The 26,688-nt window shown below is 37.6% G+C and overlaps 1 protein-coding gene across 5 annotated transcripts in view; it reads right to left on the minus strand.

The window, feature by feature from the left end:
* LOC148648193 (extracellular sulfatase Sulf-2-like) overlaps positions 1-26,688 on the minus strand; it is a 119,382-nt gene that overhangs the window by 63,870 nt on the left and 28,824 nt on the right. For 3 of the 5 annotated variants that reach the window (XM_088608163.1, XM_088608168.1, XM_088608169.1), the window contains exon 3: positions 7,410-7,471. The exons of 1 other annotated variant lie outside the window; for it this stretch is intronic. The gene's annotated coding sequence lies outside the window, so the exon portion shown is untranslated. Of the gene's footprint in view, positions 1-7,409; positions 7,472-23,588; positions 23,608-26,688 lie in introns of those variants that run through there. One more of the 5 variants, XM_088608167.1, reaches the window with a different exon arrangement.

The following is a 26,688-nucleotide window of genomic DNA, read 5'->3' on the forward strand; positions in this document are numbered from 1 at the left end:
AAGGGCAATGGAAACCTCAGAAAGTATATGGAGGCTTCTGAATGTTTCCTGTTTTCCTGGGGTATAAAAGGAGGCAAAAGATGGAAAACATTTAGTAGCAGCATGAATCATTTTGATTAAGGTCAGAGAGCTCTTCAAATACTGCAGGCAAATGATCATTGACCTCCACAGTTCAGGGGATAAAAAATCCACAAAAAGATTAATCTACATCTTGTTCCTGTAACGTCCATCATTAAGGTATTTGTTACACTACTCAAATTGCTGTGTCACATTTATTTTCTAAGCAAGAAACCTCATTTTGTCTGAGTTTATCTGTTATTTAATGTTTTTTTCCTATTTCATCAAAGGTTATGGATAAATTTGGATGGCACTATATTTGCCAAAACTTGCTGCTGTTAACAAAGGATATCAAATATAAGAAAGTAAAAAGAATCTTTGTGACAAACTCCTCACAGTCTAGAACATCGCGTAAGAAAACTGCAGAGAGTATGTGAGTTTAAAAGAAGGCAAAAAATATTTGTAACTGCTCATACTTGTAAAAAATATTGAAATTTGTGGCACATAGTATATATATAAGATGTAATCAGCATACCCATGACAAAACACAAACCAATTCTAGGATCTTCTACTTGGTAGCACAGTGTAATCATATAAGGATTATCAACAGGAGACCAGGGATATGAAGGGATTTCCATTGCTGTGCCTTTACTGAAATCCATTACACAATCCTACAGAAGCATCTGAACTGAATTTCTAAACTGCAGCTGAAGCAACTGCAATGTTTTGTTATATCTGTGAGCTTGACCTCGTGCAAGCGATTGCACATCATGGAAATAAGAAACTATAATTGAGCGAGAGAATGTAATTTGTATTTCTTCCATTCAGTTACAGCGCCGAACCCCCAAAGGATACAAAATAAAGCTGTGGAGCTTAACCATTTAGATTTCCATGCATTTCAATAAAGTTTCCAGGACTGATAAAAAAACAAACAAACAGATAAAATCGTTCTCTATGGCCAGATGGTGTCAGATCAGGACTGGGTCATATATCACTAATTAACGATGACGGGGATTCTCCCAAACATTTCTGAGCAAAGAGGTGCTGAGGATGGGTGTTCTTGGAAAACCATCAGGTCCTGTGACTCCCTGGGAGCCTACAGGCTTGCAATGACAGCTGTGAGAGGTGAGTGGGCTCTAGAGGCATGTCCGCCCTTGCTCATTCTCTCTGTGCAGAAACATGAGACAACTGGTGATTCTCGACTGGTTATACAGAATGAAAAATATAGAACCTGTAAAGAATCACTCCTAGCTTAGGACATATCTCATCTGCGTATGGTTAATTTATAGTATAATTTACTATAGAAAGGCCCAAGTCCTGTGACCATTCAATTATAAATCAAAACTCAGGATAAAATATTTTTTTCTTTTAGTAAACATCTTTCCATGTACAGGTAAAAGACTTTCCTTAAATTATTCTATATTGGCTGTCATTACGGAGGACCAGGAGTAGAATACATACTCAATACACAGAGATGTTGTTTTTTTATAGTCCAATTCTTTTACAGTAACGTAACTGAACCAACATCCCATTTAAGAGCAATCATTAGTCTCCTCATTCTGTCAGTAGATAAATCTGGAGCCTATCAGGTTTTTTACTACCTCATGCGAACTGGCAATGTTCCATCAAACTGTGAAAAGGATGTTTGTTCCAAACTGTGAAATATACCTGGATGCTTGGATTCATTTATCATTCCTCAGTTATTAGAACACTATACACACAATATAGCTCATTACCTTGATGAAAATTAGCCACAGAATGATAGGTTGGCCTTTTCTGGAGAGAAAAATTACACAGATTGGTACCAGCTGTTGATCAGGAACTAATTCTCTTAATCTTCATTTACAGTTTGCTGCCTTAATACCAAATGCTGTGCAAATTAGCAGACTCTTCATTTACTATATATATACAGTACTGTACTATATACTGTATTGTATTGTATGTATTGTATTATTGTATCATTTCATTACACTGTGCTGTGTTGACTGTGTTAAGCTGCTGTTGTCACCTCCAAAAGACTTAACTACAACATGAAATAATAGGGGTTCACACAGTTTTGCATAGCTATTTCTGGAGCTTAGCCAGGGTAACGTCTTCACACCTCAGTCTGCTACAGATCCTATTTCATGCTTCATTCAAAGCACAGATTAGCAAATGGGTTCACCAGGACTGCACATAGTTCTGTTCTAGCAATAATTACCAACACTAAAAGGTTGAAGACCTGAATGGATCTTTTTTTCTCTTTTAGAAATTATTTTTCTTAGTGCAAATTAAAGAGTGTACAACTAAATTTCTCTTTGCTTAACCAAGCAAATCACAATGCAGCAATCAATGAATAATTAAGCATTAGGTTAGAGAATAGTAAGAGGCCTGCATGTTAGTCATGTTTGTATTTTTGCTTTAGAGACTGTCGAGCTGTACTGAAGATGAATGTGCGTACAAATTCTATTTTCAATCACTTACAATGAATGAAATTGAGTAGGCCAGCTGAATGGCAGACAGTTACCAGTACTTGCTGCAAGAGTTTAAATAGCCGATAATTGCAATTTAAACTAATTAAAGCAAATGCCTTACCAGTATGCAGTTACAGTGTGTAGGCAAAATGGCTGTTTAGTGAGACCCCGGCTGTTCAATTGGTCCTTTCTTGGATGAAGCTGAGTTCTGTACTGGTTCATTGCAGGAGTTATGATTTTTATTTCAGTGAAAATGCTGTAGAGCTTTTGCTTAAGAAAATAACATTTACATCTCTTGCCTGCCAAGGTGTCAAACATACCAAAAAGACTGTAAGGAATCTGAATACTGACTTATTTGTATACACAGGGTTTAAATGAATGGAAGAAGTCATGAAAATGATCCAGAATCCACTCCCTAGAATTTTATACTTTATTACTTTTTTCCCCTCTTGTGTATGAAGTCATTAGTCCACAGACCCAGAGTTTAGCCAACTAAATGACTTCTTAATTAGTGGGGCAGTGATGCGCCCTGGCAGTGCCAAGCAGTCGCTCAGGGTTTCCTGTCATGTGACTTGTGAAAACACAAACTAAGGCAGATGGGGAAGGCTGTGCTGATCAGGCAGTCTCGCCAGATGGTTCAACCCCTAAGATCATTCTCACAGGTTGCCAAATAATCTTTCAGCTAGCTTGTCATATGTCTACATGTAAAACAGTAGGAGAAGAAATATACCAGAGATTAGGTATGACTGTTTTACAAGGCAAACCAACTATGATGCCTGTTAAGAGCAGCCCAACCCACTGCTGCTGAAGAAGAAAGTAATGAGTGACATAAAACATTATCACAGTACTACTATTAATATTCATAATTGAGATGATAATGAACACGCTAGTATAATATTACAGAGTTATAAAATTGTTTCCCATTATTAAGATTGAAAATGTGGCCAAAATTACACAGTATGTTAGTCTATATGACAGAAGAAAATGACAGATTTGCGCCAGCTGCAGTTTTTCAACTAAGGGATACATTAAAGATGTACTGTATTATCAACACAGGAATACAACAGGTTTTTAACAACTACTATTCTAAACGTACTGAAAACAATTATTCTAAGGAAACTGCCGGCTCAAATCAAGTCTTACAATTATTTTAAGGACCCTCAAACGAGCAGGACACAGCTTCTGGCTCTCACTCCTTACTTCTAACTACGTTGCAGTATCAACAGAGTACACTGTGCTACCAAGCAGCCACCAGTCCTCTGCCAGTGGAGTCTGATTGGCACTCCTGTCGCTTGGCAATCGTACACTGGGTTTATAGAGGCCTTCAAGCTAGGCCTAATATTTCAAAGCCTGGTATCTCCTGCTGTCAAACCATTTTGTAAGCACCAAGTGGGGTAAATCAATTAGACTTGCTTCCAATAGACTCTTTTCAATTATTTTTAAGGGTAATAGAAAAAGACAGGTGGGGGAGGTCTGGGGGAAGTGTGGGCAAGAAAATTCCCTGTGCGAGAGAAAACCACAAAGCAACCTGTCACTGAATCTTCCAAGAAGAGATGTCAACTGATTTCAAAGAAACCAAGATACGCTTCTGCTTTGAGCAAACTGGGCATGGAAAATACTGATGCTGGGGTAAGCGTCTGAGGTGTGAGTACCTTACCACCACAGACTCAGACAATGAGAATGCCTTCAGTAATGAAAAGAGAAGCATCACGCAGTTGTCATCCGGTTCTTTTTGTTCCATTCCATTCTGCAATTTAATTTCTAGCCCCTAAGAAACTGTAACCAGTGCACTGATAATAATGGGTATTTTGTAAATGCAGCTGTTGATGCAATCCTAGGGCAAGGCTAAAGGCGGCTCATATGTTTCTTTTTGTTTTGCCGTTTCTTTGGATTGCTGTCACGTTGTTCTACGAATCAGAGAGGCAATTTAAAATGCCAATGCAGAATTAACCGATATGAGCTGCCGCTGAATGTTTCCTATAGCTAAATATTGAAAGGGGGGAGAAACACTTCTGTTTTTTACATTTGAAACTGACTAAAGCAAACGAGAAACAGCAGTAACCATGGTAAACGGCACTGTTTTGAAGGCGTTGTGTAGACAGGTCAGACCTCCTGTTGTTCTCACCACTTCCCTTTGGTTAAAGCCATTTCCATGCACTGGGCAAGGTACTGTATATGAGAATCTTACCCAGCTCAGCTTTGTAGAGAGGAAGCCAGCGGGGGCCCCCCCTTTGCGAGAGAAAGTGTGAACAAATGCAAAACAGCACGATCTGCAATAGTGGCCCTGCTAAGCTGAGCAGACTCTCCTTTGCACAGCTCTCTGTGACACTGCAGGGCTAGCAGCTACCCACTTGGTACGAATCTGTAATATTCTGTACCGAACCAGCACCCAGCAAACTTCCAAACCAGAACGGGCAAGTTTCCAAAAAAGCCCCAGCAGACAACAGGTGCCAACAGAGGGGAAGGAAGATCACACATGTAAACCTGAGGTCAAGATAAGACAAAGTCAGGGTTTGGGAAACATCCCAGAAGAATATGATACTTTGTACAACACATCTAAACTGTTCTTTAACAGCTAGATTTCCTCAGATAGCAGTAAAGGATTATTTGGTGAAGAGTTCCATTGTTGTGTACCACAGTGCAAAATTTTAGTACAATTCCTATTCACTGTTTATAAATACGAATTTATCTACTGTCTAAAATACTGTTTTTTCTGGATTCATGGACCTGATCATGTTATTTTTAGGAAGGAAATGTAACACCTGGCCTTTTGTATTATGTACTGTACAACCAAGGACGTCAAGCCTTCACAAACATGGTTGAGCTTAGTCGTATGAATCTAAAAAAACTAATAAAGATGAAGGAGGGAATGTGGAGTCGTGCCATTATATCATTTTGCATTCTGAATCTGAAGTGAACATTCACATTTTAAAGGATTGCATTAGTGCTAGGCTATGAGAGACCTGAACAGCATCCCACAAATTGATTAACAATGCAGCTATAAAGAACAAACATATACAGTAATTCTACCATGAGCAAATAAAACCTTAAAAAATGTCAGCAAATAGGTCTACAAAATCTAATATGCTGCTAAAAAAGAACATTTTTATTCTGCAGAAACACAATTAATTTATCAATCCAGTATGGTTGCAATGCAAGTATTGTTTGAAAATGCTCACTTGTAAACCACAATTCATTTTACTAATAGTTCACCAAGTTAAAGGGACCATCGATTTTTTTACATTTGCTTCAACATTTTTTAATAGTCTTTTCTGGAAAATGGCAGTTATTAAACTATTCCTTTCATTATCAATTTAAAATTTTAACTTTAGAAACTGGTACAAACAAAAAAGCTTTCTACTTATAATTTGTATAATATATATTCTCATACATTTTAGATATAAATGAGGACAATCATCCACCATTTTAAGGTCATTCCAGTAGAGTTACTGCAACTGTTTGTCTTTTATTTAATAACAATTTGGTGTCCAGCAACTGTTCATACATTACCTTGTTTTGATTGAAGACTTTCTATAGCTAAAAATCTTGAGCATAGCAACTAGCTTCTACAAAACTTTCAATGTTACTGACTTTGGAATGAGCCTCTTTTACTTTACTTCTGTTAAAATTATTTTAACTCTTTCTTTTTCATTTTTACTCTCAGTGGAAAAAAAAAACAAATTTATAGCTCGGCATTTCTAGTTGTCATTCAATCACGAATGTCTGTGACAGGAAACCAGGCATGCATTATGATTCATCCTGTGTCCATGTGAGCCTGAACGTGCAGAAGACAGAGACAGGGCAAACAGGAGAGAAAGCAGTAATGCATCGACCAACAGATTCTCTCATCTCAAATCTCAGAAGAGCCAGAACAATAATGCACAGGATCCTTTAATCTTTCCCTGGGGTGAACAGGTGTTGACATTTATGAGAGGAATAGCCACTGTGCTTTACATTCTCAATTGGTGGCTTTCCTTACAGCCGGGAACAGCTCTGTAGATATCAGCTAAAATCCATCAATGCTGTGCACAAAAAAGAAAACGCAGCCGAAACATCACCTGTGTGACAAATGCAGATTAAGCAGAATCATGTTTTGTGTGGTAAATAAGAAAGATGATGGTTGAGGAGTGGAACTCCCAGCTTGTTTAGCAAATATCATTTAGCTGGAGGCCCCTAATCACAGGAATTCCCTGGGGTGTTGGAAGAAGCCGGATATCAGAGCATTGTTTCCAGACATAATTACTTTTGCTCTTTATATTTTTATGACTCAGTGCCTAGAGCTCCATTTCATGCATTGAAAAAGATGCAAATACATTCTACATTAGGTGGAACAGCATAAACAAAGAATAGCAAGTATCTGTTTGAACTTGTTCAGAAGGAAACTACTTAATAAGTTGTTAAATATTTTAGCATATGCAATAAATATCAGTACGAAGCACCATATCTGATTAAATCTTACAAAGTAAATATTTTGATTGTACATGGTTCTGTGGCTAAGGATCTGCGCCTGTGGCTGGAAGGCTGTTAATGGCTGTGTACGGAATGCATCCCAAAGATGGAACTCCGAGTGCCAATCCGAAGGTGTAAATCAGGGCGTTCGCACAGGTCTGACATAAGGATCAAGCTTGAAAGGACCTCAGAAAAATCAATAGCAATCACCACTCTTCCACAGATTACTTACAGTAGGCTACATGAACACGTGAGCAGAGGCAGACTTTGGCTTAAGCTATTTTGTGTGCGTCTGTGTGTGCAATATATGAACCACCAAATGTTCCACTGTATAGGCTTACAGAAGGAAAAAAAGCAGAACGAATTTCTTCATATTGTTAATATACAGTACCGCGTGAGAATCGTCTCTTTATCCATAAAATATGGGAGCTCAACTAAAACTCAGCTGACCTGGTCCGAAAAGAAGACGATTCTTCAGTCCTCTTTTCTGTTCCGTGTACAATGACCCAGGTCTGAAAACACAAATATGAACATATATCAATAACAATAAATGGGGATAATGCCATTCTTGCAAAAACAAATATAACTATTCAACACCTTTGCACCTCATCAATGTAAACATAGAAGGCCTCTAACATTACAGTTTCTGTGTTTTCTTCACAGGGCAGACTTGATAAAATGAGGCGGGACTTCTCTATCGCTGCTTAGAAATGGTGAGGAGGAAGAAAAAAACGTGACATTTCAGAACCAGAAAGCTTGCAATGGCGTCTTAGTGAACAATGTACACTCCTTTTCCTATACAATGAGTCTTTTGAATGGCTTTACAAGAAGACAGCAGATGTGACAAATAGGTGCCACAATATTGGCCACAATAAACAGGCCCATTAAACTTTATGGCCAAACTGATGACTGTGGGTCTCACTGCTGATTTACTGTCCCAAGTACTGTGTGATGGGACACTTGGCGTAGTGTTTTTCAGACCCCATATTTTTTACTTACAGTAAGTCCACAAATTGTGTTATGCCATTTGCCCTACGATTAGAACACCAAAAAACACCTTGTGCTTAATTTCTTCTGTTATAATCCTGTTACCAAAAAACTAAAAAAGCAGAAAACAGGCACTTCCTGTTATTCAGTTATTCTAAAACCAAGCCCAGAATCGGCCAAAGCTGTCAAAAATTTGAAGCAGTGGATCCTCTAAACTGTCTCTGTGTGCCAGTGTAACAGACAGCTCTATTCATATCCAGGAAAGGCTGCTTCTCCTTGCTTTCAATTTTAGTAGTTTTAAGAGTACTCCAGAGAATACCTAAGAATACTTAGAAGTTGCTCATCTGAACACCTGAACCCAGTGCTTTCAACACAAAATTTAGTCCATACTGATGCATTGGGTATAATATATATAATGTATACAGTATACTGTATACAGTATATACAGTATGACCTTTTCCAGCTATAAAGTTAGATATCAGAGTAGGCACTGCTAGTGTTCATTGCTGCATGTTAAGAAGACATCTGATTTAATTTAATGGAGATGAATGTTTTCCAAATAAAAAGACCAGAAAGCAGTCTTTAGGTGCAATGGCAGCAAAGCTGAATTAAAGGTTTTCAAAAGGGACATCGCCAACGAGCATGTGGAGTTTCGAGAAATGACTATTGATCATATTAACCAAGTTGCTCTTGCCACAATGAGCTGGCTTGGCTTTATGAATTTATATCTTGATGGCTGAATTACAGTATATCAAGTTGTTATTCTGTGCTTTGGTCATCTTGGCTACTACATTCCACTGTGGCCTTTTATTGTTTTGTGGGGATGCAAGAATGACCCTTGGACAATCTATAAACAGAAATATCTAGATCTGAAATGTGCATTAAAAAAGGAAAGAATTCAAGGATTTCAACATTGCGGCGCTTAAAAGCCAGGTATAACAGTGAATATCCACCCATCCATTTTCTAAGCAGTTCATCCAATTCAGGGTCATGGGGGAGTTGGAACCTCTCCTGAAAAGCAAGGGAAGCAAGGGACGATACACCTTGCAGCAATGCTATCCACTGAGCCACTGTGCGGCGCAGCAGTGAATACGTGCATCATAAATTCATACCAAATTTGAAGACCACCTTACAGTTTAACTTACAGTATAGTGTCAGGTCAGGCAAAGGCTACCAGGCAGAAATGAGAAGTTCTGATAGTACAAACTGCAAAATAAGTCTTTCATAGTAAAGGATGCAGAATTTGCTTCTTGAAAATACAAAAAAATGTATCTGCCTACAAATAACCTATAAAATGTATTATTTACATATATAAAGCAGCTGGCCTCCCTCTTCTTGTATTTTGAAATGTTATGGTCCAGTATGAAAAGCTTGCACTCACTGAGGCCTATCAGTTTGAGTTAATAGAAGATATTGTTCGATTTGTTTGCTTTGTTTGCTGACAATGTGAAACATCCTCCCAAAGTGAATAGAACTGCTTATTCCTGGTAAGAGTTACAGCATTCCAGAGTGTATCCCAAAAGCGTAGGGTGCAAGATGTAATTAGGACTGCAGTCCATGACAGGTCACATGCAGTGTCAAACACACACAAGTGTACAAAAGCAGAACCATCTGTTTGGTTTTCTGTACATAGGTCTCAGTTTCAGAAATAATCTATTTTATGTGTATTATTTCTCAGAAATATAGCAAACACAATTTTATTTCAGCTTGGTTTAAAGGTGTTGCTTGCTCCAAGGTGTCTAAACAGCTGATTAGTTGTCAGTTAATTACTGTATGTATATTCACAGGTGTGATGACACTCTGTTATACACCCACATTAGAAGCTTTCTGGCACAGGGCAAATGCCATTTTCTAACCATCTCTTAATGCTGTATGCAGGAGTGGAAGCTGATTTTTATGAGCAAACAGTTTACATAAAGGCTCGTGAAGCTAAATTAAGAGTTTATTGGGACAAAAAAAACAGGAGATACAGAGGTAACTCCAAAATCAGCATTGTAAAACATTAGTTTTTATGCTTACAGTTTGAAACGTGGTAATTCCAGACTCCGGGAAGTTTTGTTTTGGACATGTGTGTTTAAACATTTTTAAATACAATATCTCAGCAAAGAAAGAAGCAAGAGTGTAATGTGTTTAGCATTTGTTTAGTATTTTCACATAAAGCCTAAAATATATGGAAGGCACAGATTTTACATCAACTTGTACATGTACTGTACTTGTGCTATACAGTACATTGATTTCACTCCCTCTCTGTTCTGGCTGATTTCTATCTCAGTTAGCCTTTTCCAGGTCAGTGTACCTTTAGTTTCCTGTCACCCGTATGTTTCTGAAGTAATGGCTATCACAGGAAAGAGGGTTAATAACATAAGTACTGCTTTTTGGGTGTGACAGCTATTAAAACATTCAAACTACTGTATGTGAGCAATGGAACATTTTGTATCCTCATGGCCATTGCTAAATAAGGCATTTATCTCCTGTGCTATAGGCAATAAATTTTCCTCATTTATTAAGTATTTCCCAACATGTTTTCATTTTATCTTTCTAGATTTGAAGGTGGTCTGAAGCCCTCATCATTTACCCAGCTTTCAAGCTGTCACCTCTGTCTCACCTGGCCTTCCCTCTGGCGACAGTAAAGATTGATTGCATTATGACTGCTGGCTAAAACTGGCCTGCAGCTTCTCTTCCTCTTCCCAGCATTGACATATAATTCACTCTTTTGAGGAGACTTACTTTTTTTTCATATTTCTAAGGTTAAAGAGCTCCTCAAAATCCAATACCCATCCTGCAGATCATGGCAATATTCTAAAAGAAGGTAATTCAATGAAGTGCATTTTGAAACAATGTACAGTACAAGTACAACAACTTCCATCTTTGTTCATATAGATAGCAGAATTATTGCAATGTACAGTAGCATTATAATGGGTTCTGCGTGTACAGGATTTATTATTAACCACGTTTTCTCATTAACAGGCTTGACAAATTCCTAAATACATTTTAAATGTTGTTTCAAAAAGGGAACACATCCAAAGTAGAAATGAAAAAAAAAATCTTCACATTTTTTATCTCTAATATTAAAGGAGATTAAATTCAGATTCTTAAAAGATGTATCTCACAGTATGCCAATCTCATTAACTGGCAAAATTCATCCGCTTGATTTTCATCCATCATGTTATAATACTTCAAGACTTCATTTCCAAACATGACATTTCTAAAGTTGATAAAACAGGGAGATATACATAAAATGGATACATCACTTCTTAGCAATTGTTTTTGTTAGGAGAATATAAAATGCTGTACATACAGTACAAGCTTTCCTCTTATACCAAATAGCCTATCAATTGTGTTGCTTTTGTTCAATAGCATTTGCAATAAACTCTCTGCATTCATGAATTTAAGGGAAATTATAGTAAACCAATACAGTGGTAAGAGTCTTCTAGAACATTGGCTCTCAAAGTTCTATGGTCCGCGGACCACTTATACCTACAAGTCACCACTTACAACTTACATATGCGGTGGACCACCTATGCCTACGTCCACTTCTTACCCTGTCAAAATCATCACCTATTAATGTACTAAAATTAATATTGAATTAAATTTGATGAAAGTACTCATATTTTTACGAACAAAATTGCACATTTTTATTGCTTAAAAAGTGAATGTGAAGAATGGAGTTGCGTAGACTTACTTTAAGAAAGATAATTAGGTCAGCCTGCGGCCCACCTGGCGCACGCTCGCGGACCACCAGTGGTCCTCGGACCACACTTTGAGAACCCCTGTTCTAGAACATCATGTGCAGTGATGGTCTCCAATTTAGAACCAATTCTGCTCTTGGGTCAATTCAAAGAAGAGTAACAAGGTTAATACTTGGCCTTAAAGGAATGTATTGCACACAGTGGCTACAAGAACTTGTCTTGAATATGGGTGATTACAGGGGAGACATGATAAATAATGTCAAATAATCCTAAAAGGATTGGACAAATTCTACTAAAACAACCACTTCAGCTACAAAGGCAGAATTGGAATCCAAAGATCCAAGAATTAAATTACTTGTACATTTGGACTGAAAGCATTTTGGGAGTATGGAAGAAAAGTCCAAACCTCTTGTTGAATCTACCTATATTTTTTGATTACGTTGTATAAAATAACATTTTCTTGCCGGTTTAATTGCCGCAAAAACAGCCAAAATTCTGGTTAACTCCTAATAGTATCCTATAACAGGCTGGACTGCTTATGGGAAAAGAGATGTTGAGACTGGAACAGTTCACAACTACAATCAATTCTATTCATGGTACTAGAGGCCTGGATTGTAGCCCAGCTGTCCTCTTATATACTGTATTTCACCGCCATGACCCACCCCAAACTTTCTTCTCCTGATTTTATAAACAAGCCTCGATATACCGTGTCTGGAGTTTTGCTCTCATTCTAGCTTGCTTCCTGTTTTTATTTTGGGCATCACTGTTTAGCAATGCCATTCATGTTCATAAAATAAAAATGTATAAATAATTGAATATAAAGTAGAAAGAAACATTTAACACATAACATTTAGCCAAAAGATGTGTTAGGCACCCTTGAAATATTACTGACAATTCTGTACCATATATTCAATGAACACAACTTTTATTTCATGCAGAGAAAATTACCACTCTAATGCCATCCGGTGTCTGTGAGATGTTTTATACACACATATATATATATTTCTTCACTTATCTGTATAACTCACTGAGAAGAGCTAAATAAGCCCTTCGGTAGGTAAAGACAAGTTGAAATGGCAAAGATGTGTTTAATGAAAAAAGTGTTTGATAAGTCGTGGCCTTTAGTCAGTATAAATAATGCACAACTAGATAACAACATCAGAGTAGGAGAGATGGGGCCTTTTCCCATTCTGTGAGACCTACAATCTGGATAAGTGAAGGTAACAATACATCACATCTGAGCTATACCTCCACCCCATTTATCAGGTCCCAGAGCTGTCAGTGCCTAAAGACTATTTGTCTATATGATCAGGGTATCATTTTTCTTCAAACTTTCCCTCTTATAGATATAACCAGAATCATACCAGCAAATAAATGCTACACAGCATCCGAAGGGTAGCATTAAAAGGGAAAGAAACTGATCTTGCAAGGAGTAAGGAAGGCAGTATCACAAAACACTGCTTTTTCTACCGACTTCACACCTGCAGCCATTGCAATGATTTTGAATAAGTCCCGAGAAGCTGTGAATGAGAATCCTGAGCAGCTGGAACGGTAGCTGCTGATCAGAACAGACAGCTCCTCAGAGATAATCATGGGTTGGCAACCAGGGTTAGCCAAGGAGCATACTACTTTGGTGCATGCTTTGGAAAAGCAATTAACTCCCTTTCGCTGAATAGATATAAGGTTAACTAAGACACATTGGGCACTTGTGCAACATCTCAATATGGAGTTTTAAATAAAAGTCTGGGAGGAGGTCAAACCTAATCCCACCCACCCCTTGCCTTTCTATGTATAAATATCACAACATTGGCTTGCGTTTTTACTCTTATTCGTGCGCGTGTCTCTTTTTTGCATCTCTTTCTCTTCACCACCTGCAGGTATTTGGCAGGAGGTATCCTCCTTCATCTTAAGGTTGGGCAATTGTCTCTCACCTCATCCAAGTGATTTACCCCAATAAAACTGGCTACTTCAATCTCACAGTCTTCTCTGCTTTAATCAGGGCTTGAACAAACTCCTAAAATAAATCTGTGCAGAAAACACGTACTGTGCTATTTTGTTGTAGACGGAAAAAAAGAAAAATAGAGAAAATACTATAATTGGATTAAACTGCTGGTTCTTTAAATTCAGGTAAACTATTATATATAGAGAATGAATAATAATTAATTCTTGTCACTTCACAGCACTAAGGGGGTGGATTTTTTTTCTTCTTCTGATTATTCTGACTTCTAATTCCAACTTTTGCTTATACAGAGTAAAACTTATCAGCCACAGACAGCTGTTTCTCCTATAATAGGGCTCATCAGCATGACACGTATGATAGCTATGTCACACTGATGAGCCCTAATGAGCTCAACATCATGCTCTTTACACTATAAACCTGAAAGGTGCTCCTTGTAAGAGATATATGCTTGTTGCTTTCTTGTGGCCAATTTAATTCCAGGCTTTTCTGCCCTCAAGCATACTTTCTGGATTCATGGTTCCACGACAACTTTTATTGGCAGGATGGTAGTTAGAAACAGTTAGTTAGAATTCCACCTGAACTTTATTTGAACACCGTTTCACGTACATAATATTGTACATGGATTTCAAAAACTGACTCCACAGCACAATACAATGCATCCCTTAGAAAACCGATTAATTAATGTAATTTTTACAGTTTTTGTAAGTATTGTAACGGTGTTATTTATATTTGGAAGTAAATTATAATGATACAAATATATTTCAGGCTTTGTTAATAGTTTTGGGATTGTTATGGAAAGCTGAGCAAAACAGGAGGACCTGTGTAAATAAGCAGTACTAGAGAGTGTTTAGCTAAGACCTCTGGAGGTTTAGGAAGTGCTTGACAACATTTCCCCTGAAGCGACATGCACCAGTGGGCTGCTAATGATGCCACTCTGCCTTCCAGGTCCCCTGTGAGCCGTTACCTGAGTTTCAGAAAGGCACCTTCAGTAAACAAGAGCTAATCCTGTAGCTGCTAGGAAACTGGGAGGGTCTACTGACAATCATCTGCTTCAGATGGATACTTCCTCAATATCCTGGAAGTTCATCTATGCATCTATTTGCTTATGGGTCCTCCGATGACTCTCCGTTTAGAAATCAGTGCTTTCTGCAACCTGGAAGATTTTAAATCACACAGTTCACACAGAAGAAAATCAGTATAATAACTACCCAGGGTTTTGTTTCCATCTTTTTTAAATAACATTCAGTTAGTAGAACACACTAGAAAAGAAAACAACAGTACTTAAGGAAACACAGTGGCGCCTCTGCCAAACCCAGTGTGGTAGAATGATGTGCCAGCACCTCAGGGAAGTCATATGGCAGCAGTTTTACACAACACACCTCCCAGAGCCTGGGAACCACTCTCAGAAGGAGTCCTGAGAAATGTGGATTGACATGTTCTAATGGAGCACACCTGGAAACAAATGCTCAAGCTGAATCAACCCACTGCTACACCCTATTAGCCGAGCTTCAGTTTGCCATTCCGAGTCCAGTTAAGACAGACGCTACATCTCTTGAATGGATATTTAAAAGAAATACAACAGAACCTGAAAACAGTAATTAAATAAAATCCAGACGGAAAAAACGTCAACACTACCACAGGTGCCATTAATCCACCAGCAGTACAATGGCTACTGCTATTGCTTTAAACAATCATCAAAGACGGAAACTTTGAGGTGGATAGCAAGCACTTTCCTTCAGGCATAATGCAATTAGAGAGAAAAAAACAAGGCCGACCTAAACCTATTACGCCCCTGTACCAGGTCACTAAACATCAATTAGCCAAGTGAAAGAGGGATTAACCCAAAAGCCAGGGGTGAGAAAAGGCTTCCCTCTTTAAGGTCTGTGGTTTAAGAACATGCCTCAGTAACTCAAGACTCAGCAATTCACGAATGACTGCTTTCGAAAAAAGCTGCTGCATTGTGGGCGTGTAAATGTACAGCGCATTTACATTTGATTTGGGAATTTACACGGCAGCAAAAATTCAAAAATACCTTTCGAAAACAGCAGCATGTCACCTGGACCCCTTACTGTATGTTGCTAACATTCACACATCTACCACACCCTTGCACATCCTGTTATGCATTATGTCTGAGAATCTCTTGAAAATTGAAAGTACAAACCTCCCACACTGTTTCTTTGCTCAGTGGTAGTATGTCTTTTAGACTAAGAAAAACAAACTTGTTTTTGCCGAGTCTTACAAACTATACACTAAACAAGGTAACAGATGAGTGTTCATAAGTAACCCACTTAAACTGTACGCTAATTAAAACTATGCTTTTTGTCTTTGTTTTTTCCCCACATCCTGTTATGCCTACAGTATATCAAGATACACCCCAGTGATTCAGTTCTCCAAGGATTTATGCTAGATTAAACAATATAAAAGGTATAAAATCCTTAATAAATACAGACCAGTGTCTACGTCATTCATAAATGAAGGCTTCTTTGTTAAAGATAAGTTATGGACAATGGAGGCTGCTCCTTGTTATCTTTATTAAAAAATCTGACTTACATTCACTGGCTTTATTTCTAATTTCACAGCAAACCTAATGATTTTTTTTCTGTAAGAATCAAACACCCCTGTCTACCTGTTTCACAAAAACATAGTGTAGAAACCTGTTGCCTCTGGCTAAGCAATCATGCTGACAATAATAATCGGTCTGACATCCACCTGGATTACATAATGCAAAACATATGAATAACTTCAAATTACATCTCTGTTAGCCTTTGAACTCAACTAATTGGTCATCCTAGACGATGTCTTAAGCTTTCCAATAGAAACATGCTAAACAACTTGTCTAATTAGAACAACATGTAAATGATTTTTTTCTTCTTCTCTTCCTTGCTTCACAAACTAAGACCTTCCCTATGTTTTACAGCTATAATCATTTTGTGACACAGACCTCAATATTCACTCTTTCATATACTGCAATACAGCAGTCCTTTTTTGGCCTCAGAAATTTCCAAGATACTTGGAAATGCCCTGCCTTACTATGACAATTTGGCTTCAAGATTATGAAAACAGAGGTAGGACAGAATGGGAGCCAAACTCAGACGGTATGTACTAAATAAGGGCACTCTCATTACCAGAGACACAGAGCAGTGCTTTTGAATGCAATCTTGTAAGTATGCCATCGAGTGGCTTACTCTGTGTCTACTGCCTACGTCTTCAAAGAGTCCCAGAGACTGGAGTGCTTGTAAAAGTTTCCACGTTTGTTAGAATTTCCATGTGCCTCTCGTGCGCCAATCCTAGTACATAATCATGTCAAAAGTTATCCAAGACCATGGCACAGTAGTCCGAAATGTCATCTACCTTCACATGGCCTTTAGCTAAAGGCAGAGTGCTTATTAGGTTGCCTATTCAAACCACGTCAATCAGTACACATCAGAAGAGGCTGCACTCAATATGAATGTAGATTGCATCTATAATGAGTTGCATGCATGGAAAGAGGAGGTGAACAGCTGCAGAAAGCTGTTCAGTGCCCCATATTGCTGTCCACAGGAATATGCTCCCTACGGTCACATTTGAATGTGCATCAGATTTCACTGTTCCACAGCGTGCATGTTTCATTATTCACAGTTAGTTTAAAAGAACAATTAACTTTATAGGCACCTTACACCTTCTGTACTTACCCCTGTTTAAAGCTGCATTATGCTTACAGTAAGAAGGTGGCTAATGCAATTCATTAGAAAGGATTAAGTACAAACAATCTGTAAAGACAGAGGATATTTTCACAACCTCTATAAATGGGCATTCACTCTTTCCTCCATAAAAATAAAAAAGTAATCAAAATGTGACTTTCCTACCCCAAGGTGTTGAACTGTTTTCAGAGAATGTACTGTATACAGTATGTTTCTATACAGGCAGCAGCCTTCCCATTTAATCACAACCTTGTATTGTAATCTTGTATTCAGCATGACAATCAATGTGTATATTCTGTTTCTCTTGATATAAATAAAAAACTATAAGACTATAGTATGCATACAGAGAAAATCTGTCAAACCGTTCTGAGATCCTGATGCTGAGCATCAAAAGACACCACTTAGTGCAACACATTCAGGAAAATTACATTTTTTTCTTGTAGCAGATGTACTGACATTTTATTGAACAGACATGACAGGTAAATCCATTATAATGATCAGCATTTGACATCAACAGGAGATTTATGGTCAAAGAGAGAGAGTATTGCTGTATATATGTGGCCTCCATTTGAAGCAATACAAGCTATATATGTGCAGCTCATAGCTTGCACTAGGTAGCAGATACTGTTCCATGCCTCTTGTAGTGCCAGTGCATTTGCCTGATCACTGGTCTATGAACTCTAGATCCCACGTCACCCCAACTCATCCAACACTGGGGCTCAAGTCTGCCAAGTAGGGCCCTAAGCCACAACTAACACAAGCCCCATGAGGATGAGTGCTGTGCTGCCAGAGCACTGTCAGGCCAGGATGAGCCCAAAGGAAGGGCAGTAAGTGAGGTCCAAAGAGAACTTGATCATTGGAGCACCACGCAGTCAGGCTGCCCTCAATTGCTCATGCAATAGTCACTCAAGTGTAAAAGAACAGATAAAAGTCTCTTCATCTCAGATAGAAGGACACTGTTTTTCAACATGTGCTTCATCCTTCTGTACTACTTCTGTACTTTTACTTCTGTAAAAACGACATTTATCTTACCTAACCATTACCTGTGGATCCTATTTAACATGGGAGGTGGTGGCTATTTGAAAAATGTAATGTCAGCCTTACCACAGACACCATATACCTGAGGTCAACCTCAAATTGTAGTCGTACAGAAACTGAATCCCGATGATGCCACAGATGTTGAAGAATCACAGCTTTGGTTAAGTGTGTGTTAGTCTCCTAAACCACATTTCTGACCATGTATTTCAATGTTCATGGTTCAATGTTCTCTTCCTGGTGGGTTAGCAACCATCCCATAAGCAAGAACTTCTTGACACCACAACTGGGGTTTCTATTGGAATTCAAACACTCCCATGTCATAGTGTTGCTGAGTTTTTTTTTCATCTTAGATCTACGTACAGTACTCTGTGATATGCCATATGCCTTCTTTTACTACCCAGTGGGAATGAACTTAATCTCCAGAAGCTTCTGAAAGCTTTTAGAAGCTTTGTGAAAACACCAGATGACCAAAAACCATAATGCATTGTATTTATTTTCAACATGTGTGCAGGATATGAACATTGTGTATATTAGGAAATATTTTTGCAATGATGCCTTTGGTACAGTGATTATTCTTTTCATTGTAGCCTGTTGTGACTAGTGTATACTGCATATTATCTCAGACTCCCAAGTTCATTCTGACTCTCCTCCTTCCCGTCACATTTTCCACTATAGTAACAACACCATCCACAACAACTCACAACTACAATGACCTTTATCACTGCAACAAATGTAAGGAAGCTAAAGTGCTTCATAGCAGTGCTCCAGAAGAACCGATAACAGTAAATTGAAGTGGAGTTATTCATCATTCTTTGTCTGCTCCTCAACGCAAGGTTATTCAGAGGTGCTCAGTGCACCAGGCTAGAAACCGTCTCTATTCCTCATGAAGCCACCATTACCTCTGCTACAGTAAATTTTAAAATCTAAGTGAAGCCCTCCTTATTTCTGTTTGCGCATTTTATTACAGAAAACAATTCATCCTGGTGGCCCCAATGTTTTTGCTAAGGCAATTTGTGACTTTATTTGACTGAAGTTGAGGATAAACATCAAGAAACCAAAGAAAAAAAACATGAAAAGTTTTGAAAAACAAGGTCTGACTAAGAGGTTGAAGAAAGGAGTTTAGAAAAACAAATATCTGTTCCAATATTCAGTTTTTTAGAACTATGCCATTTTTTCGATTTGTGCTGTTAAGATCGTCTGCTGTTCGAGTTCAGTTTTTAATGACTTAAAAACAGAATAGCACAGAATGACTGGAGAGGGTTCCTTCAGGAAGCTTAAGGCAGAAGAAAGGAAAAGGGCATACACTGGATAAGAATGTCAGCTAAGCAAATAAATCAATAATATTAATAGAGCACCAAAATGTGAGATCATTAAAATGTCATTTACAACTTTGACAAGTGCTGTTTCATAGTACTGTTGAGGGCTTAAGATGGACTGATATGTTTCATAGTTTGCTGGTCTTTAGATGATGGTTCAACAGTTGTGACAAAATATGTAAAAAAGAGACGAGGGCTCATTTTCAGTAGAAGAAATAGCTCTGTTAGGCTTAACAGCATAACTTTAACAGAACACGAAATGGGTAGGCCTATAAACTCAGAGACAGAGTGATGTGAGAGCCTGTGATCTCTCAGGTGGACCAATCTACAAGAGATTTTTTTTTTTACTTTAAAAGAAGTATATACTTCTCATAGCAAGAGGGCTGTAATTAGGTGGTGAATTAAAATGTTGCTTACAGCTTCCTGGGAGATGTTACTTGAGGTGACCATAAAAACAATCTGCCGGGAGCAACTTCTGCCTCTCAAGGTGATGAACATTTTTATATTGATTAATCATTAAAAATTGAGCACCAATATTCAGCATGAGGTCTTAATACCAAATAAGAAAACATAGCGATTTGTTATAGTACTGCAGTTAAGAATCTGGCCACCAAGACTCTTGATGTTATAAAAAAACAGATCAACATGATACAATATCTTAACCAATTCACTTTCTCTAAAATACATACATTATTTTATTTAGCTAACAGCATACTTTCTCAACTCAGTATGATGAAATTCTAGTATGCTTAGCATGAAGGATTTAAATATACTGTATAAAGCAGATAAATGTTCATGTCATGTTTTGTTAGTTTTAAGTTGCTGTTTTCTGCTTTTGAGGTCCATCTGCAGTCGGTTTGGATTCAAAGACGTGCTAACAGCATCACGGTCATCTGATACCTGTGGTGATAGACTCAGTGGCAGCCAATATAGAAAACCAGTGACTGTGCAAAACTTTACAGTAACTTCATTTTAATTATTTCATGCATTTAAAAAAACTGCTTTGTGTTAAAAGAATGTGCAATTCTTCAGACTGTGGGAAGAGTGTATCTTAACCTTCTTTCAGTAAAACGTATTCACTACCGTATTTTGTAGTTCTTTCTAATAACCCATAGTCTAGCCCCATAATTGTTAATGAATTTTTTAACTCTAGGTAGTTACATAAGAACATAAGAAATGTTACAAATGAGTGAACGGCAATATGTTTGGTTGCCAGTAGCTAAGTGATACAGGAATCTCATCCAGCTGTTTCTGAAAGAAGCCAGGATATTAATTTCAACAACATGGCTTGATCCCACAGCCTAAAACCAATGTTTTTCACATTACCCATAATTCAGTTATCAAAGATATACTGTATAACAGAACAGGGACTTTAAAGGAAATTAGTTGACAAGCAATGGAAAGGTAACAGCAGAGGACCAGATCCAGAGGTAATAACAGGAATTAAACTTTTGTTTATGAAATGGACATTTTGCTTCTCACAATACAGTACATCAATCCTTAATAGGGTATATGTTACAAATTTGACCACTTTTGATTTGAACAGCAGTTTTCTTCTTTCCAGACATGGCCTGTCCAATAAGTGGTTGTAAAAGAATATGTTTGAAGGCAAATGAAGCGCAATTTTAAAATGGGAATTTTAATTGTATTTATGTGAGATACTTCTAGAAACAATCCCATAAACAATACAGGAGCAGGTAAAAAGCATTTACAGTACTCAATGTATCACTGAAAAAGAAGACAAACTGAAATACTGAAAGGACATTTGAACTGGTAGCCTTTGACTACTGGAGCAGTAAAGAGCAGGGGCCTGCTGGCATAGTCTGCATTCACCTGACTGTGGACTCAAGCATTGAGTGGGGTATTGCTGTGTGTTTGAGGAAAGCACTCATTCAGACTGCTTTATAGCCCAGCAATGCCCAGCTATATAAATGAATACAAACATAAGTTGCTTAGTGCTAACTAAAACAATATCAGAAAACATTTTAAGAACACAATCATGCCTCTCCAGAAAAGTTTAAGAAAAGCAATGTAACAGTGCACTCTACTTTTATGGGACAAAGTTAAAGCTATGCTGACTTTAAGGCTGACCTAATTAACATTTTTGTACAGTAATGGGGAGAGAAAATATGATTTTCACTTCCATTATGACTATTATTCTTTCATTATAAAAGACATCATGCACATCAGGAAAACTGGTTTGTATTTATATAAGAGAATGTATCTGTTTTGTATTAGTCTCACAGAGCTACAAAAGAAGCAGTGTAATCTCTTTCATATCCTTTATAAAGGAAATCAGACAAACACAAGATGATTAGTTTTAAATACGTACAAGCTATATCAAGTAGCAGGATTAAAAGCTTGAGGTGTCAGTACTAAGATATTTGTTTTAAACGTCTAATAGCATGAATTACGCATGAGCTTCTACATTGAAAGGATACAGTTGCTGTGTTGTACAGAAACGTGTTCTGTTTAAGTCGTACAGATTACAATTCTGCTGAGACAGCTTCAGAAGGATTTTCAGGGAAGTTGCTGTAACACTGTTTGCCATGGCATTAGGCTTGATCCCTGTGTCAGATCTGAGTGGTAAGACTCATGGCCATCTACTCTTCCTCTCAATAAAAAAGGCTTAGAGCTCCTGTCTTTTGAGACAGAACAAAAATAGCCAGAGATAGATGACAACAAAATTAACATGGAATAAAACATAAAAAAAGATACTAGGAATCACTGCATATCCTGAGAGGGAGATAATAAGTTGATAACAGATGGTAACATATTGTAAAGTGCAGATTACATTTTTTTGCATCTAAGAATGCCATTCATTGTGCTATGCAATGTTAAAAAAAAAATTACATTTGAGGGCAAGCACTCGGCGGGTATGACCTATATGGCTCAAATGCACAATTTACATCTGACAGGAAATGTGCTTCCCTTTTAAGATCAGCAATGGTAAAATAGTACAACAATGAATTTGTGAGAAACAAAGGGGCATAACTGAGGACTAATTACTATATTATAGCCCATATTCACTTGATTGTTTGTTTGTCTGTTACAAAAAAGAGTCCTAAATATTGTACATTTAATTAAAAGTAAAGTATAAAGTCTTTTTTCTAAGATTAATAGCAAAGTACTAACATTTGCCACTGACAAGAACACACATTCAGGGTTATATGCTTCTACTGTATGTGCACTTACTCTTCAAATTTGATTGAAACCCTGTTTTTGAAATTAAGCATGCTGTTTCTTGCTTGGAATTAACTTTTTCTACAGGCTAAAGCAAAGTTCTTTGGCATTGATGCTTGATGTTTAAAACCGCCATAAAATAGATTGGCTTAAAAAAAATGGAACTTGAATAATAAAACCATAAACCGAAAACAATTGTTTCCAATATACAAGATGCGTGCCTCCCAAATGGCTTTTCACACGCAAGAGTGAACGGTTCGGAGATAACTGCATTCCACCAATGCCATAGTGCAATAATCCAAAATATACCGGATAATGGGAGCAGTCAAGCCCTGTTTCTGAGGCACAAACGGCCATCAACAGCACCCAAGAGTGTTTGAGTGTTACAGATAAAGTAATCAAAACACCAATACTTAGTTACAAAGGTTTCCAAGTGGCTGTTCTCTTTTTATTTAATAAATGCTATATCTTCTAGATTTGCAATGTAGCAAAGAAAAAAAACCCCAGTGCAACCCTCTGAGAGAAAAATTGTTTTGTTTTTATCATGTGTTAGATACCAGCACTTTATGTCCAACATCCTAGCCTTGTTAGAGTCCTATACTGCTCAATATATAAGAGGAAGGGAAAACACAATAATACACTAAAGACAAAGCAAGAGTACAAAACCTTCATTCATCCTGGAGTAATTTTCTACAGAGTTTATTGGACAGTAGACTACCACACAGAACAGGAAAATTATAAGTGTCTAGAAGGTGAAATTGACTGAGCAGACTCACCATTTGCATTCCAACCTTCACACTGGTTATCAGGTTGTTGCTGCAAGTGATCTGTTCTTGTCTGTACTTGACAGAAATTCAGACAAAGATGAACTTGGAGACTCAGAATCCGGTCAGCTGACATTTTTTTGTCAATGGACAGATAGAACCTAGTGTCATACTTGCAGGCTGCTCTCAATTAAGATTTGAAAAGCTTGTAGTCTGCAGCAAACACCACTGTTGAATCAATTGGACTAGTCTGTACTGTAACCCCTAAGTTAAGCATTAATCAATGAGAGGTTGACTGGTTTTTGAATATGCAGCAGAAGGCACAAGGCTAAAGATGTCTGTTTCATGGTAACTGCTTGCTGAGGCTGTTAGTGATAAAGTCATGAGACACTAGGCTATCACTAACAAGATTAAAAAGAGATTAATGCTTGGATAAATAACAACTGCTACTCCTTAAGGGAGAGGATTCATTTACAAATAAGGTTTGTCTGACTGTGAAATGAGAAGGGAAATAAGGATTTTGAAAATGTAATTATATATTGTACAGTATTTTAAGTGGTAAATTCTGAAAATGAGTACAAAATGATTAAAATAAGGACTGCAACGGTAGATGTAATGCCCCTCAAGAGGAAAAAATGTGTTGAAAGATGTTGAAGCATTATTCAAACCTCTAAAACAACAGGAAATAATGACTAGTCGATTATTTCTCACACTACACAAGACAGATTACAGGCCATTCTTATATTATAACAACCATTCATTTTCTAACACAGTTGTGGGCTAGCCAGGGCCTATCCCAGCAAGCACTGGGCCAAGGCAGGAAACAACCTGGACGGGATACCAGTCCATCACAGGCTACACTCAGATACTGTATATACAGTACATACACACACTCACACCAGGGCCAGTTTTCCCAGAAGCCAATTAACCTACAGTATCAGTATGTTTTTAGACTATGGGATTATGGGAGGAAAACTGGAGCACCCAAAGGAAACCCACACAAAACACGAGGAGAAGATACAAACTCTTTGCAAATAGCACCCCAGTGACCCATTTTTGCTTTTACTTTGTTCTATGAAGCTGGAAATGTTCAGAAACAGAAACTCCTTATACCATATATACTGTTGCAGGCTGAAAAAAAACCTACTGTGTGTATTGTATATAAAATGCATCCTTTGCCTTAAAAACAGATAATTGGAGTGTGCAAGTCCCATGAAGTGCAACAGAACAGTATGTGGATTTAAACAGAATTTTCTCATTACAAACAAATTGCTGGACGTTGGGGCTTAAGTGGCATAGCAGTGACATAGCAGAACCCTGACCCAATCTGTTTGGACTGATGAATATCAAGACTTCCATTCTAGGTTAGCCCCTGGGGTCACCAAAAACAAAGGGCTGCCAAATGACCACAGGGGAAATCTGCAAAGAATCTTTCCTGCAGTTTCAAGATGTTAAAACTCAGTTCTCTTGGCAGAGAGGGCTACACAAAGCAACAGATCACATCTCATTGAAATCGATGGAAGGATATGACTTCCACGTTCCTTTGAGAAATGTAAAAATGTATTGTATACAGGTGCCCAAGAACTTTCTCCCCAAAAGTCTTAACTAATTACCGGCCCCAAAAGTACAAAGAAATAATGTCATTTCATGGAGGAGGGATACATACAGTAGGTATAGCCTGAAGTTAAAAATATTAATCTATTCCTGACAGCCGTACTGCAGCTTTCTATTGATTGATACAGAATGACTATGGCACTTATTGACTGAAGTTCTTTCTTTTCTCTGTAGGAAGTACATGAAATATCTTATTTCCTACTTACTGTGTCTATCAGCACTGCCTCTTAAGGGTTCTTGCATGCAAAGCAATTATGGCACAGGAAAGAACTCCTTTTTTGTTTAAAATAGACAGGTGCCCCCCCCCCAGAAACATCCCCCAGAATCAATAAAGACTGTTCACTGACTTGAAATCTACATCTGTTTTCCTGGCACCAACACATTTGGAATCTGGATCACCATGGGGTCACTGAGTTAATTTCACCAATACAGTGGAAAAAACAGAAAAATAGCCACGATAAAGAAAGGGTCTCCTTGTCTGTCTGTGATAATAATGAATTGTAATGTTATTAAGATAAGGATGTTTGTTGCAATAGGGCACTTCATCACTTTTGGTAGCTTGCTGAATATTCAATGTACAGAATGTGACATTAGGAAACTTTATACAGAAATATACCTTGATGGACAGAAGTAAAAGACACTACAGTGTATATTTAACTGTCAGATCTTATAAGAAGCAACCTTTAAAGTAGGTTTTAAGTCCTGTATGAAAAGTGAAATAAAAAAAGAGAAAAGCTCTTCTGAAGTTGAATTTAAAAGTTTTATAACACTGTTATTTAAATAGCAACTATTATGTCAAGTGAAGCCACTTGCAGCATCTTAAATCTCGATAAAAAGGATGATTTATTATCCTGAACTCAGCAGGAGTTATTCCTGAGAGAAATGTGAACTGTTGACTGTAATTGGATTGAGCTCTCCTTCTTCCAATTATTGGGTTTTTGTTAAGCAAGGAAAAAAGCTGATTTTGAGTTGGATTATGGAGAGGATTAGAGAACCTTCTTTTTTGGAGCTCATCTTATACACCTGACTCTTGAAAGGCATGAATCAATTTGTTAGGTCAAGCCTTGTTACATTTGGCTTGACAGGCAAATAAATTCTACAGCATAAGCGTACGACCCTAAAAGAAAAAAAAAAGAATCACAAACTTAAAACGATCCTGAATATTCGCAGCCACTTTTCATTACAGGAGATGTCAGTTTTAATCAGGAGAAACGAGCTTCTGCTTGTCAATATAAATTGATTAGGATAGATAAAGGTAATTACAAACGATTTCTTAAAGGCTTCAGTTCTATGGATCGATCAAAAAATCATGTTGTCCTATTACAAGCAATCTAATAATGATATGGCCTTTGTGCAGCCTGTAGTTTTACAGTTCACATCACATGTCAGCCTTCACAAATACACCAACGGTACAGTATTGTATAGAAGCAGGTGGTATGAACCATTGGCATAAAACAATGTGGTTTATACTGTCAAATCTTTTGTGCATGCTTTTCCC

This window comes from Lepisosteus platostomus, chromosome 15 (assembly GCF_059453375.1).
Source record: "Lepisosteus platostomus isolate fLepPlt1 chromosome 15, fLepPlt1.hap1, whole genome shotgun sequence".
Lineage (NCBI taxonomy): Eukaryota > Metazoa > Chordata > Actinopteri > Semionotiformes > Lepisosteidae > Lepisosteus > Lepisosteus platostomus.